This window comes from Lissotriton helveticus, chromosome 6, assembly GCF_964261635.1.
Source record: "Lissotriton helveticus chromosome 6, aLisHel1.1, whole genome shotgun sequence".
In the NCBI taxonomy this organism is placed as follows: domain Eukaryota; kingdom Metazoa; phylum Chordata; class Amphibia; order Caudata; family Salamandridae; genus Lissotriton; species Lissotriton helveticus.
Window position 1 is genome coordinate 428,856,821 of NC_136067.1, and position 16,512 is coordinate 428,873,332.

At 47.0% G+C, this 16,512-nt stretch overlaps 1 protein-coding gene across 1 annotated transcript in view; it reads right to left on the bottom strand.

Annotated features, from left to right (window-relative positions):
* TRAPPC12 (trafficking protein particle complex subunit 12) overlaps positions 1–16,512 on the bottom strand; it is a 1,039,319-nt gene that overhangs the window by 875,998 nt on the left and 146,809 nt on the right. The window lies entirely within an intron of this gene.

The window sequence follows — 16,512 nt, forward strand, 5'->3', positions numbered from 1 at the left end:
CCTAGAAGCCGGAATCCAAGAGAAAGCCCTGAAATGGACCACGTCCTTCCTCACCGGCAGAACCCAGAGAGTCCGCCTCCCACCCTTCCGTTCCCAAGCCACCGACATCATCTGCGGTGTCCCCCAGGGCTCATCCCTCAGCCCGACGCTGTTCAACATCTACATGGCCCCCCTCGCACAAGTGGCCCGCCATCACAACCTCAACATCATCTCCTACGCCGACGACAACCAACTCATCCTCTCTCTCACCAAGGACCCACTCACTGCCAAAACCAACCTCCACAACGGAATGAAGGCTGTTGCCGACTGGATAAGGAACAGCCAGGTGAAGCTGAACTCGGACAAGACGGAGGACCTCATCCTCGGACCCACCCCCTCAGCCTGGGACGACTCCTGGTGGAGGACCGCAGGGGTGTGGAATTTAATCAAATATCTACTTTTCCATGGGGCAGGTTGCTTCACAAATCTACTTGTCCTGTAACAAAATCCACTTGTCACTTTTGTGCCATGTAATGCGACGACAAATTAAGGCAGCAATCTCATTATGTAAGATTTCTGAAAAAGCCTCTCTAATTATGCCAGGGCTCGCACCATAGTAGGGTTTGAATACTAGCAGTTCCCTTATGTTGCTACGTTTATGCGGGTCTAGATACTGGGGCCGAAAGTAGTGGTAAGCAATAGTTCAAGGGTTGGAATGCCCTTTTGAGTCTGTGCAACCCCACTTTAATGCCTGTTTTAAGGATTTTCGCCAACTCTTTTCCAATCTGTTCCCATACTGAGAAAGGTTGGAAATTTACTTCTGACAGTGGGAGATGTAAAACTTCTTACGGGGCTTGGAAAAAAGTGGTTGGAGGAAAAGTGAACTTAAAACATTCAGATTTTCACATGAGCAAATCTACACATGCACATTTGCTCATGCTAAAATGCAGTTCACAGATATTTTCTAGGAGTACTATTTCTTGGCCTATTTCTGTAAATTCTTGTGAATTCACGGAAACTGTATATATGCACTTATATATACCGTGGATGCACTTTTGAGACTTTCTTTAATAATTGGGCCTCTAATTAGGCCTGGAGTTAACCATGACCTTTTGTGTTTAATAAAATTATGTTTTTCTCCCTTTCCTTCTCTTGGTCTATCAGCTGGCTTAACTGTGAGTGACAATATTCCGCTCTTTTACAAGGAGCATGTTGGCACACAAAGTTGTTTGGAACTGCTGTGGCAAGGTTTACTTTTTGAGACCAAAAACTATTTTTGCTTTTGCCAATGCTTGTTAGAATGGTGAGGGCCCTGCAGCTCCCACACCAATAAGGTTTTACAAAAAACATGCCTAAATAAGTCACGCATTGACAAAACCAAAGGCCTGACCACCAATTTCAGACCTACTGGCTTTTCCAATGCTTGTTTATTTTTGTTTCCCACAATCGTATTTGAACTGGTTACACTAATTTTCCATTATGAATATTTTTGGGAAATACAAGCATAAATAAACATGTTACTACTTGATTTTGCAAAGATATGGTACCTAAATTCTTACAGTAGTTTAGCAAAATGTTTTTTTCCTACTTGCATTTTTTTGTGAACATTTTATTTTGAAAGCAAAAAATCATCACTGTTGCTGCCAAACTTCTGCAAATATTTGCATATATTCAGAGAGCATTCTGGGAGCATTAAACATAGCCTCGAATTACTAAACTTTGAAAATATGTGTACACGTTTATAGTGGAACCACCGTCAGTAGTGCAGGCCGATCTTAAAACATTTACTTTTAGTGCTCACCCTAATAATAATGGTTCAGATGCTCCGTCCATCACCACCCCCTTTTGTACCGCTTTTGGCCACCATAAGTGTGGCAGGGTATGCTCAGACGTGAGTCCCTTGCTCACTTTGCCACTGGATTCAAGCAAGCCAGGTTGAAGACGGCTGTAATGCCAGAAACCGGTCCTCGGAAGCTTGTTTCCGGTCCAGGGAAGGCATGGCTTGGCAGTTCGGGATGGACTGTTCCCATGAGGCACAGGGTCAGACTGATTTGCATATAGCCATGTCTGAACTGGGGTGGCAGAGTGGGCTAAAGAACGGTGATGGATTAAACCCAGATCTTTTGACTGGGTGTGAGTGTTCAATTGGTTCAGATGCTCCGTCCATCACCACCCCCTTTTGTACCGCTTTTGGCCACCATAAGTGTGGCAGTGTATGCTCAGACTTGAGTCCCTTGCTCACTTTGCCACTGGATTCAAGCAAGCCGGGCTGAAGACGGCTGTAATGCCAGAAACCGGTCCTCGGAAGCATGTTTCCGGTCCAGGGAAGGCATGGCTTGGCAGTTCGGGCTGGACTGTTCCCATGAGGCACAGGGTCAGACTGATTTGCATATAGCCATGTCTGAACTGGGGTGGCAGAGTGGGCTAAAGAACGGTGATGGATTAAACCCAGATCTTTTGACTGGGTGTGAGTGTTTGATTGGTTCAGATGCTCCGTCCATCACCACCCCCTTTTGTACCGCTTTTGGCCACCATAAGTGTGGCAGGGTATGCTCAGACGTGAGTCCCTTGCTCACTTTGCCACTGGATTCAAGCAAGCCGGGCTGAAGACGGCTGTAATGCCAGAAACCGGTCCTCGGAAGCTTGTTTCTGGTCCAGGGAAGGCATGGCTTGGCAGTTCGGGCTGGACTGTTCCCATGAGGCACAGGGTCAGACTGATTTGCATATAGCCATGTCTGAACTGGGGTGGCAGAGTGGGCTAAAGAACGGTGATGGATTAAACCCAGATCTTTTGACTGGGTGTGAGTGTTTGATTGGTTCAGATGCTCCGTCCATCACCACCCCCTTTTGTACCGCTTTTGGCCACCATAAGTGTGGCAGGGTATGCTCAGACGTGAGTCCCTTGCTCACTTTGCCACTGGATTCAAGCAAGCCGGGCTGAAGACGGCTGTAATGCCAGAAACCGGTCCTCGGAAGCTTGTTTCCGGTCCAGGGAAGGCATGGCTTGGCAGTTCGGGCTGGACTGTTCCCATGAGGCACAGGGTCAGACTGATTTGCATATAGCCATGTCTGAACTGGGGTGGCAGAGTGGGCTAAAGAACGGTGATGGATTAAACCCAGATCTTTTGACTGGGTGTGAGTGTTTGATTGGTTCAGATGCTCCGTCCATCACCACCCCCTTTTGTACCACCCTAATAATAAAGGCTTTGCATTAATGAACCATAAATACAAGTTTGAACGGTGTTAACACAGGGACACACATATTACCTTAACTGTAGGCAATGCCCTTCCTTGATTCATAATTTGGTACTGTAAACTGGCAGCCAAAGGGTTTGTGCTTCAGGGGGTTGGGCCTACTTGTCCGAAGGACAAAATACACATGAAAACTTGTTGCCCTTGACCCCAAACAATATGTCCTGGGCGTCGGGCTATAGGAATTCCACAACCCTGAGGACCACAATGTGAACAGCACCAACACCCACCGACCATGCACGCAACCTAGGCTTCATCCTCGACTCCTCCCTCTCCATGTCGAAACAGGTCAACGCCGTCTCCTCCTCCTGCTACAACACCCTCCGCATGCTCCGCAGGATCTACAAGTGGGTCCCGACCAAAACAAGAAGAATGGTTACACATGCCCTCGTCAGCAGCAGACTGGACTATGGCAACGCACTCTACGCAGGAATCCCAGCCAAACATCTACGCCGACTACAACGCATCCAAAACGCCTCCACCCTACTGATCGTCAACATCCCCCGCCGCAGCCACATCACCCCCCCAACCTGAGAAACCTAAACTGGCTCCCAGTCGACAAGAGGATCACCTTCAATCTCCTCACACACGCACCCAAGCACTCCACAACGCCGGACCAGCCTAGCTGAACAGCAGACTCAGCTTCTACATCCCCACCCGCCAGCTCCGATCCTCCAGCCCCGCCCTCGCCTCCGTCCCCCGCATCCATCACACCACCTCCGGAGGCAGATCCTTCTCCTACCTCGCCGCAAAGACATGGAACACCCTCCCTACACACATACGACAGACCCAAGATCTACTCGCATTCAGAAGACTCCTCAAGACTTGGCTCTTCGAACAGTAGCAGCTCCCACCCCCAGCGCCTTGTGACCCCCACGGGTAAGTAGCGCGCTTTACAAGTACTCTGATTGATTGACTGATTGATTGAGTCCCAGCTTCAGCTTAACATCCTGTGATTCTGGGCAAATTACTTAATTAAAATGAATTTGATTTTCTGTAATGTAACTGGTGCTCATGTAATCTGGCCTGGTTCACTCTACATAAATAAATGTACAATAAAAAAATAATCTTCTGTTTGCTCAAGTTTTTAGAGTGTGCAAATGCTGCAACATAATAATGAGAGCGGATTATTTATACAATAATACAAAAGTCTATATTCCTTCTTAATATGGCTTTTCTTCCTTGGTTTAGTTTTGAAAAACAGGCACATGTCATTAAAGCAGCTTTACACTACATTTTAAATTGCTTTCACCATATCTTTACTGTTTCAACTTTAATGAGCATATTGATCAGACGAGAAAGTACCAGCTTTAGGTGAATTTCTTTAATTTTATACCGACATGGACATTTGAAAACTGGTAATGCCGGGTAAAAAAACGGCCAGTTGGCAAACATGGCCAGATCAGGTGACCCCAATCCAACCCTGGCCAATCGGTGGTCATCCAAGTAATCACACTAGAAAGGCAATACCTACAGTTCTCGCTGTTGAATCAGACGGAGAAGTATTTGAATGTTGTCCAAATGAATTGGATGTGGTGAGCCAGAGGAGAGACAGATATTTAAAAGAGTGGGACTTAGTTAAGTACCCTGAGGGGCACCAGAGGAGAAAGGTAGGAATTTGGAATGGAAGGCAGGAAGATGTACTGCCTGCATATGCTCCTATAGAAATGATAAGAACCAAGATAAATAAGCCATGGATTCCAATCTGATGAAGGTAACAACTAAGTAAAGGATAATTTGTGTGTCAAAAGCAGCAAGCATAGATTGTGTAGGATCAGGGCTGAGTTGCTGCCCTGATACAGAAGGATACAAAGATCATATACAACTCCAAGGAGAGCTATTTCTGTAATGATTCAGGGAGATAGCCAATGATGAGTTTTTTCAAACGTTTGGAAGAATAGGAGAGGGGCGTGATGGGGTGATAGTTAGGATCAGGAAAACAGCCTTGTATTTTTGTCAGCGGATAGTTGGGTGAGACAGGAAAACATAGTAGTGGAGGACCTACTCAGTACTGAGGCAGGGCAAATGTTAAGTGGGGATCTAGACTTGACACTAGCCGCAGAAGTGGCTCCCCTGGCTCTGCAAAATGTGCTGTGGACTGCAGGAACTGTTCCAATGGTGCAGAGTCTAGAGCCGACAGTGTACTGCCTCCGGTGCTGGGGCGGCCGTGGCTTGCGCTGCATGCCCGCAGGCACTGGTGTTTTGGAGGAGCCCCATGGACCCTGGTTTGAGCTGGTGGCGATCTGCCCGGACAGCTCGGGAGGAGCAGCTGATGTGGAGTCACAGCCGACTGGATGGTGGTGCGGACAGGAGAGTGCCCGCACCGGCATAGTTCGGCCTTGGAGGTTCCTGGCTGGGCCTGAGCCAACAAGTGTTGGTGGCTCCTGGATCCGGATCGACAACGTGACCCTCTTGCTGTGCGCTGGGTGGGCACATGGGGTCGGAGCTATTGCCTTGCCAGAGAGAGAGTCGGCGGGCGACAGAGACGTGCTGTGTGTCGGTAGAGGAACATTTCCCACAAGTTAGTGGATGCTACTGCACACAGTGAGTGACATCTTCATCCTCCAGATACCCTAATTAGCCAATACGACTGAAGTGGGGAGGCCTACTGGTGGGACTAGTCCCTTAGCAGAACGGTCTCTGGCCTGGCGTGGCGTTGCTGCTCACAGCTAGATGATTGATGATGATTTTTTTTTTTTAATTTGTTTTATTGTTGCACCAAAGTAATTTTTTAATTATTTATTATATTAATTATATATATATATATATATATATATATATATCCAGCTCGAGTTCCTGCAAGTTCAACATTCTATCACATTCCCAAAATTCATAAAAACAGCATCAATCCCCCGGGCAGACCCATTATTTCATCCCAAAACAGCCTAACCGAACATTTATCCAATTTTATTGATCACTTCCTCAATCCGTTGGTACAACAGCTGAATTCCCACATAAAGGATACAAAAGATTTTTTGTCCAAAATCGAACAAACAAAATGGGACCCGAGCTACACAATGCTAGTACTGGATATAACAAGCTTGTACACTTGCATCAGTCATGATAAAGGCATCAAGGCAGTGGAGTATTACCTCAAAAAACGACAACTGCGGTTTCTGGAACACAATCAGATGTTAGCAAACTTTGTGGAATTCTGTCTGGAAAATAATATTTTCTTATTTGAGGACGTCTATTACAGACAAACATCTGGCACGGCGATGGGTACCTGCTTTGCCCCCAGCTACGCGAATTTATTCGTAGGCTGGTGGGAGGAGCAGGTGCCCAGGTCGCTGGAAGTGGATGGTGAAAAAGGCAGTGTAATCAAGTGGTGTCGTTACATAGACGACTTGTTTATAATCTGGCAAGGATCGGAACATACTGCCAAGGCCTACATTGACGTGCTCAATATGAATGATGTGAATCTGCATTTCAGTGGAACAATAAGCAATATCAGTGTGGAATATTTGGACTTGAAGGTATTTATAGTCAATAATAAGATAGAAACATCTCTTTTCTGCAAAAGTACAGCGGGAAATTCGGTACTATATGCCACAAGTAACCATCCAACAGCGCTGATCCAAAGTATCCCTTACGGAGAGCTACTAAGGCTCAAACGGAATAGTTCCAGGGATTCTGATTTCCAACTCGCGGCATCAGCTTGTATCAGCAGATTCCAGAAAAGAGGCTATGCGATGGCCACACTACAAAATGCATTGCATAAGGTGAATGCATTACAGAGATCAAATTTGCTAACTGATAAGTGCTGCAGCAAAACTAAGGCTGACAACGAAGAGGGAAAATTCCGGCTGGTGACTCCCTATTCGGCGGAAGCGAACTATTTGAAAAGAATGCTAAGAAAGAATTGGCATATATTGAAAACCGACAGTAGCATTAAAGATGATATTCCAGATTACCCGTTAGTAACCTTCAAGAAGTCAAGGTCTCTCAGGGACATGTTGGTTCAAAGTCATCTGAAAAAAATTGAAAAGAAGCCTAACACACTTGCAGATCTAAAGGGTTTCCATCCATGTCATCACTGCAAAGCCTGTGCACACAGCAAGAGAGTGAAAACCTATGAGATTCCAAACACAGGAATAGTGAAAACAATCAATAAGTACCTTACCTGTGGCACTCCCTATGCGGTGTATTGTCTCAAGTGTCCATGTGGACTGATGTATATCGGAAGCACCATCAAACCCCTGAAGTTACGGATTCTTGAACATATGAGAGCGATTGACAAAAACGATCAATCCTATCCTGTTGCGAGACACTTTCAGGAAAAACATTCTAGCAGCAGACATTATCTACAATATTTTGGTATAGACTTTATACCCGAGAATCCGAGAGGAGGAGACAGGCTACATGGACTTAGAAGGCTTGAGTCCCGATATATCATTGACTTAATGACTAAACATCCGAATGGGTTGAATGCTGGGGAGGAATTGGCATCTCACATAGGCTTTTAAACCTGATTTAAGAAACACTCCAAGTGTATAAAATCTATTGTATAATAATAACTGGATCCGTGTACGGAATTTAACACAGGATATTGCTATGATGACTATGTAGGGTAATGTGATTACAACTGTTTTATGAATTTATGATTCTTTACCAACTTATCCCCATGAAAATGTCATCTATTAGGAGATTCTGAGACATGATTTCTGTTAGAAGGGCATATTAGGTGCAATAAGGTTGATAATTTGTGTCAAATTACTCATGTATTCCTTCCATAATGTTGAAATTTGAATTTTGAGTTCAGAACAATGATTTAAATTAGAATCTAGTGTTTGGGCATAGCAATTGAAATTCAAGGGAGAATTGCCGATCCACGGCAGTATCAGTCTTACTCATCGCGAGTTGTGAGCAACACTTTCGTTTAGGGAAAGAATGTTGTGACTTGAAAAAAGCCGATACACGGCGAGATTGTAGTTCACGTTTAGGTTAATTGCATGTGGAAATGGAAAAGATTTTATTTTCTGCGTGCAAAGAAATTGAATTATTTTCTTTCCATTTATGCTTGAAAATATTGCAAAGCATTGATATGGGTTAAAGATGGGATATATACCCTCGCGTCATGTGTTGTTTAAAACTGCGATGAAACCTATGAACAACATCCAATATGGAGTTTTGAATTTTAGTCCCTTGTTTGTTTTGCCCATGATCACGTGCACGCTGTTAAAAACATGGCGCCGACCATCAATGTTTGTAACATTGACAAAGGCGGAGCGGCGAAACGCGTCTGTTGCGAGATTAAAATATTAAGAGCTACCCTGGAGTGCGTGGTTTCCTTGACTCAAGCTGTCTCTTTTGAAACCGTGAGCTGAATATATATATATATATATATATATATATATATATATATATATATATATATATATATATATATAAAAAATATATATAAATAATAAATATATATATTATAATAATAAAAAAAAAATATATAAAAATAATTAAAAAAACCAAAAAAATAAAAAGATGATTGATGATGATGATTGATTGATTGATGGGGGCATGGGGCCGGCATATTGGGGGCGACCCTGGGATAGCACCTCTGCCTATGTGATACCAAGGGGGGAGCAACACAAGGAGAGGCTGGAGTTGTCTAATTGGGGGAGTCCAGTCTGACAGACATATTTGAGCACGAGCACAGCGTGGAAGGGGTCGCCGTGAGCCATTCAACAACCACTCTACTGGAACACAATAGAGACAATGGGCAAATCAGATAAATCACAGCCCAAGCTCCAATTCGACTTCAGGATAAACCCCAAAAGCAGGGGGACAGTGACGCAACGCAGGAGAATGCAAAGGGTGATACCGTAAAGGAGGAACATTTTGATGCCAATGCAGTGGAGCCTCACCAAGATTGACTGCAAGATAGACGCCTTAACGTTCAGGATGGACCACATGTCGGAGTATCTCGACAAGCACACAGAGAGGTTGGATGCCGTGGAACAGTGTGTATCTGAGTCTTTGGATGCACAAACTTCACTAACCACCTCTCAAAAAAAAGTGGACAAGCTTCTATCAGTGCTGCAGTCCAAGACAGAACACTTAGAGGCCGGCTCCAGATGGAATAACCTGAGGTTAGTGGGCCTTCCGGAGACACTGGATAATGCCAAAATGGAGCACTTTGTAGAGCACCTACTTATTGGTCTACCTGGAAGGGAGACATTCTCTGATGCATTTATAGTCGAGCTAGCACACAGATTTTTAGCCCATTGGCCTGTCCCGGGGCCCAGCTGCCTCTTGAATTGCAGGGATCGTGATGCACAGCTGAAGAGGGCACGAGAACTAAAGGTACTCCGGTATGAGGGCATTGAAATTGCAATCTATCCAGACTACACCCAACAGGTGCAGGAGGCTCACCATCTCTTTACACACGCCAAAAAGGGAACTCCAAATTGACCAAAACATACTATATCCATCTCAATTCAATTGCATGTCATGATGGATAGCAAGACAACCATATTCAACGATCTGAAACAAGCCATGCAGCTCCTCAAGCATAGAGGAACTGGGGAGCACAACAACGTTCTTTCCGGTTAGACAGCGAAGAGGCGGAGCCCTCGCAAGAAGCAGGACCTCAAATACTTTGTAAGATGAATTAGTCATCAGTGACCCCAAATGAGTTTCTGTTGCAATAAAGAAGAGTTTCAAGGGTGACTAGGCCCTCCTGCTGGCGATTGGGGGTGGGGGGGAGCGATTCCCTCCAGTTTGGTGTATGTTTTCAGAACTGAACAAGGTTATGGGTCAAAATTGTGCACATAATATGACTGTATTTTATAATATACAGGGCAGGCGCATTAGGGATTAGACACTGGTAAATCACTCAGCCCTAGGCCTCTAGGAGTTAGAGCAAGGATGGATACACGTAAATTACTGCTTACAAATAAGCATACACACAAGCTCTGGTGGAGAGCGGCATGCAAGAAGTATAAACTAAGTAATGGGTCAGGAAAAAAACCACTGCCCACTGGTGTGTACCACACAGTTCTCTTACTATCCAATGATTGGGAAAGTCGGGAGGGAGGAATGAAGGGGAGAGTTTTGCTGTGTCGTTGGGGGTTTACACAGCATGGGTGGAGGGGGATGTCTTGCACATGTCGGCTGAGAGAATACGCACAAAGTTGTGACACATAGACAGGCAGCTAAATAACACTGAAAGACCGAAACACACCACTGAATCTGGGTAATTTATATCAGGCAGCGTCAGGCTCTGCAGATCCCCCAATGTTACGCCTGCTAAAATTGAATGCCAGGGAACTAAATGACCACAAGAAAATTCAAAAGATCATATCCTATTTACAGAGACACCATGAGCGCCACCTTGCGGCACCTTGTTGACCTGAATGAAATGGCATTTATCATGCGCAGCTATGCCCAATGGGCGTCAAGGCGCCTAAATCAAATAACTAGCTGTCAGTAGTCAGAAACAGAACTTACTGGTATGCTCCAATAAAAAGCCAAGTTTTCAATGACTTCCTAAAAAGGTCAAGAGAAGGCAATACTTTGATCTCAAGGGGGAGTGAATTCCACATCTGGGGTGCCAGAATGGAGAAAGCTTTGCTCCCCCATCTAGCCTTCTTGGCTCGAGGGATTACCAGTTGATTGAGCTCACTAGAGCGCAGGCATCTCTTCGGGACATATCTGGTAAGTAGGGATCCAAGGGCATCAGCCGGGCCTGCACTTAACGCCTTGTGTGTTAAACAGAGAAGTTTGAACGTAATCCTTGAGGGAATAGGGAGCCAGTGGAGATTCTTCCTCGCCAAGGTCATAGATGACAGCCAAGGCAGGGCCAGGGCAAAGCGTGCTGCCGCATTTTGTATAACCTGCAGGCGCTGCAGAAGGCCCTTGTTGGCCCCGGCATAGAGTGAATTGCAATAATCCAGCCTTGAGCCAACAAGGGCGATCACCACCTGTTTCCGTGCCTGTAAGGAAAGATAATGAACAATCCTTTTCAGGGTCCTAATGACACCCCAACAGGTAGCCACCGTTCGATTGACCTGAAGCTCCATAGAGAGCTGTGTGTCAAAGATGACACCAAGGTTCCTGGCAGATTGTGAAGGTGTGGGGCAGATGCCTAACAGAGGAGGCCACCACTCACCTGACCACATGCCCTGGTCCTTGCCAAAGACCAGGACCTCTGTCTTGTCCCCGTTCAACTTTAGGGAGTTGGAAATCATCCACTCGGCAACAAGTTGCATGCAGGCTCTAAAGTTTGACGCGGCTTCAGTCACAGAGTGGGTCAGGGATACCATAATCTGCGTATCGTCGGCATACGATACAACCTCCATCCCCTGAGATCTTACTAGTCTTGCAAGGGGGGCCACGTAGATGTTGAACAGGGTCGGACTCAATGCCGACCCCTGTGGCACCCCACATTGCAAAGACTTAGCAGGGGAGAGGTACTCACCTAGCATGACACGCTGCTCTCGTTGCTGTAAAAAGGAGCTCAGGAGCCTGAGGGCCGGACCTTCTATACCTGCCTCCCTTAGCCTAGATGTTAAGGTAGAGGGAGACAGGGTGTCAAAAGCTGCTGTAAGGTCCAGCAACACCAGCACGGTGGTCTGACCCAAATCAACTTTCCTGCGGATGTTATCCATGACCATAGTCAAGGCAGACTCCGTGCTATGCAGCTTTCTAAAGCCATGTTGGGACCCATCCAAGAAACCTGAAGCATCCAGGAAGTTAGAAAGATGGAAGTTCAGGTGGGTCTCCAACATCTTGGCAGGGGCCGGCAGGAGGGAGATGGGTCTGAAGTTCTTCAGTACTCCGGGGTCTAGGGTGGTCTTTTTCAGCAGCGGTTTTACAATGGCTTTCTTCCAAAGTGATGGGAAGATGCCTTGTTCCAAGGCTCCATTCATTACTTCCAGCATCGGAGGAAGAATGATGTCCCTACAGTTCTTAAGACCTGCAGAGTGCGGAGTGCGGCGTTTGGAACAGCGTTTTGAGCTCGGAGCCCGGAGGCTGGTGCCGGTGTTCGGTGTCCGGTGTGGCGAGAGCTCTCGGAGCACGGAGGCATGCGCCCAGAGACCAGGGACCGGAGACCGGAGCGTGGAGTATAGTGAAAGAGGTGGCAGCGGCGGCAGCGGCATCGGTTGTGGAACAGGGCGGGGCAGGTTTGGAACGGAGCAGCAGAGACTCGAAGGGCAGCCTGTCTGTTTGTTCACCCGTGACCTGATTCCAGCTCCAGAGCCTGTATCAGCCGCTGCTGCACTCCGCGGCTGCATCCCGCTGTGCTCCAGTGTCTTTAGTGTCTCGCGATGGCTCCCCTTCCAAAGCCAGCAGTCGGAGAAAAACACGGTGAGCCTCCCTCTCCTCATCTCCTGTGCTGTAACCCCTTCCGTAGCCGCCCTCTATCCACCTCTACCTGCCTCTAACTGCCATTACCTGCCATTACCTGCCCTTCAAACTTATCTGACAGCTTATACAGTGATTCAGTGTTCCTGGGTTGTGTGAACAGAGAAGGTTTCAGAGTTCTATGAGCGCCATCCGCAGAAAAGAGTGAAAGAGGTGCGGAGGGGAGAGAGTGTGAACTGTGAGCTGCAAAGTGGAATGACAGAGACAATACCCGCTGCAGCCTAGCCACCCTCTCTCCGCTGATTAAAATTGCAAGGATTAAGGTGTGATGACCACAGCGGCTGGCAGGTGTGAGCGCTCCACCAAGCGCTGTGACAACAACGCCTGCTAGCAGGGGAGGGCTCCTTTGGTGTTTGGCCCTTCACGAAATCATCCTTGCCATTAAATGTTAGAGCTAAAGTACGGTTGGCTGCCGTGAGCGCTGTGTTGAGCTTCGAGTCCTCTGATAACAACGCCGCCACCGACATTTCTCAGTTTGTCCACTCGGGCCTCACACTTATTGAGAACAGCCTTGAACTATAGGGGAATTAGAGCGTGTGAGGACCACGATCTGAGGGAAAGCAGAGAGCTGGCCTACCTTTGGGATATCTCTTAGAGGAGCGCGGGATCGTTGCCCTCTTCCTTACCGCCCTATTATCCCAAAAGTACCCAACGCAAACGCAGCAGGATAAAAAAAAAAAAAAACAGCAAGAAATTTCAGGAGATATAATGAGGACCAGAAACTCTTCCTTATTACAGGGCCAGATACAGGCAAAGCCTCGCCCTCATAGATCTGCTCGAAGACGGAAGGCTAAACTCTTCTATCCCCCGGGAGTGGGGGAGCTCCACCCCGGGTCAGTGCTTTTGGAGGGGGCCCCCGCGGACTCTTCTGGAGCCACCGGAGCCACACCAACACTCCCATGCTTATTTGTGATCCCCCCCCAGCACTGTCAGTGTCATCGAATACTGTATTAACACAAATAGGGGACGAGGGGAAGTGTCACACCACAGCCAATTTGTACCCCCGCCCCGGTGCTACCACAGCCGCCACTGGGCTCTCAGGGAACAGAGACATAAGATCTTTCTTGCTACCTTTGGTTACATGTCCGGCAGCACCCTTCAGGCCTCTGAGCTGCTCATCATCCACCAAATCTCCTGTACAGAGCCCGAGATCCACCGCGGGGCAGGCACCAGGGCCTCCCTTATCACCAATAATAATCACTCTTCGGGGGGCAGATTTGCTCAAGCTAGCTTCAGCTGATAGGACAGCATTGAGGCCCAAGCATGACAGATCAACAACCCTGTCCCCACAAGCATTAAAAAACCCTCAACTAAATACGTCATCAAATGAGGCCCTGACGGCTGGCGTTGGCAACGGTCCCCGCTGCAGCGTATCAGCAAATAGAGATTACACATTTGACGTGTCTGGGAGCTGCAAAGCCCACGACGAAGGAGGAGTAATTACTGAACTACCGGTCGGGCAGCCCCAGTCCCCGATCTTGTTGAGCTGGAGCCCGCCGAATCAAGACTAAACGTCTCAGCTTCCACCTTCGATACGCGGAAGGGAGGACAGCCCCCCAGTGTTTGTAGACCATGTAACACTGATCAATGAGACTCTTATTGCCATGACTGGAGCAGCAATCATGCACGCCGATAAGCTTGATGCCCAGATAAACATTTTACAAACAGTGGCAAATTTAATTTCAGGGGTTGATGCCAAACTGGATCACTTGAACTCCCTGATTCGTAGAGGTCAGGAGAGCTCAAACCTCATGCTTGAGCCTTGTAGTTGCGATCCAATTTAAAAAAATTTAGAAAAACTCCCGCATATCATGACTACTCTAATCGAGGATCTTAAAATAGAAGCTGGCAAGAACAAGGATTCAAACACAAAGGCATCAGCGTCTGATCCCGCCATAAAAGAATGCTTACAAATCTCTTTATTAGACGGTACAGTAACACATAATGAAAATCAATCTGTTAGGGTTGGGCCCACACCAACGAACAACGCAAATACCAGAGACGCCGCACCAACTACAAACCAAAACTTTGAACGGCAGCAGACTCCCATACCGTCCAGTTCAGACCTCCAAAAGATTTTATCGAGGAAAAATAAGAAAATTTTTTAAAAACTGAACAAAGCGATTAAAAATAAATCCTTACGGGAATGGCTGCAGGCTGGTCACCAGACGCAAGGCTACACAGAGTTACCGGAAACGACTGTTCGAGAAGCTTTCCCCTTAATAACAGAAAGCTCGGTCCCAAAGCATGAAGTTCCCCATTTGTCTAATCCAATAATAAACCAAGGGTTGGCTGGCTCTCTGGTGGTGCTCCGGCCAGTCCCACCAGTATCAACTACAAACCCAGTAAATGACCCACAAAATCAAAACGCCGTGGATGCGACTCAACTTTGCACTATTGAATATGATGCTCGATCAAATCATCCTTTGGCCGCTGTTTCATCTACGTCGACAACGCACGGCGCGCCTCAAGTGTCACGGGCTGTTTTAGACACAAAGGGCATTGAAAACACTTGGTTTAATAATGGGTTTCCCAGCTTCCCACTTACGGCAGGCCCTCATCGAGCTACGGGGGCAACAAGGCAGGCAGATGCCCTCCTATCTGGCCTTTCACAGCCAATACAAACAGGCGCTCAGGCTGCGGTCTCCGTTGGTGATTTAAATTACTCCCAATCTCAGGATCGGGAAATAAGGCTATACCCAGAATATGTCTCGCAGGGGAGGTGGGACATTCTCAATCATAGCAATCTTCTGATCCTCTGTGCAAACATCCCAGGGCTGGAGGGAATAAAAACCACAGACATTGAAACCATCTCTTTCCTTCCGCCGGATGCGGAAGAGATAAACGAAACCACGGAGTTAACCTTCACAAGCTCGGCCATGGCAGAGGCTTTAAAAAGCCAGCACAAACTACTGGAAAGCTGGGGCATAAAGATAAAACCCAAGTGTCCACAAAAATATCCTTTGATATTAAAAAAACTCTGCGCACCCCCTGATGGGAAACATGGCACAACCAGCTGGAGAACTTCCATGTCCGCATGCACTTTACAACGATGCACCAGAATTGGTGCCCACATTTCAGGGGCACAAAGGCGGCATAAATTCCGGTCACCCCATCAGAACCCCAATTAAGATCACCATGAATTCAATCCAGGGGACACGCACATGCGCAACACTGGGACCCGTGAATAAAGACTGGTCCTAGCTCCCGCTTGCTTTAAACTCCAAGACCTAATGGATCTGGCCTTAATGCCTGGGGCCACTTTCCACGACGCATGAAAAACATAGACCTAAAACCCACAGAGAAGGAATGGGCTCCGGTGAGTCTGAAAGTTATGTCTTGGAACGTTGCTGGCCTTAGGCGGCTGCTTCTTAAACAAAACGCGCTGTCATTTATGGAGGAAGCAGACATAATTTGTACACAAGAGACTTGGCAAATCCATTCTCTCTCCCTGAGAGGATACGCTGAGTATGGAAAACCAGCAAAAAAGTTTAACATCTTCGGTAGACCCTCGGGAGGGATATGTGTCTACATTAAACACGCACTAAATCTGGAATTTGCAGAAATCTCCAACCTACCGGACTTCCTCAGGCAGGCATCCTAAAAGGTTGTCGACTGGCAAATAGTAATTTCTCAATACTGCTAATTAATCTTTACCATAACCCCATGGGCCTTCATCTAACCCGGCCATGTTAACACATCACATCGAGTGCCTACTGCTTCAATTCGCGGGTCTTGAATGCATTATTCTTGGCGATTTTAACACTCATAATATAGGGGTTCTGGCCACACGCAGCCACCAGTCAGGGGCCACTGACGCATTAAACGATCTACTTAAATCCTATAACCTGGCGACTGCCCACTCAGTCCTCTTAAAGAACAGTCCGGGGCAGATGGTCGGCCCCACATTCAATAACC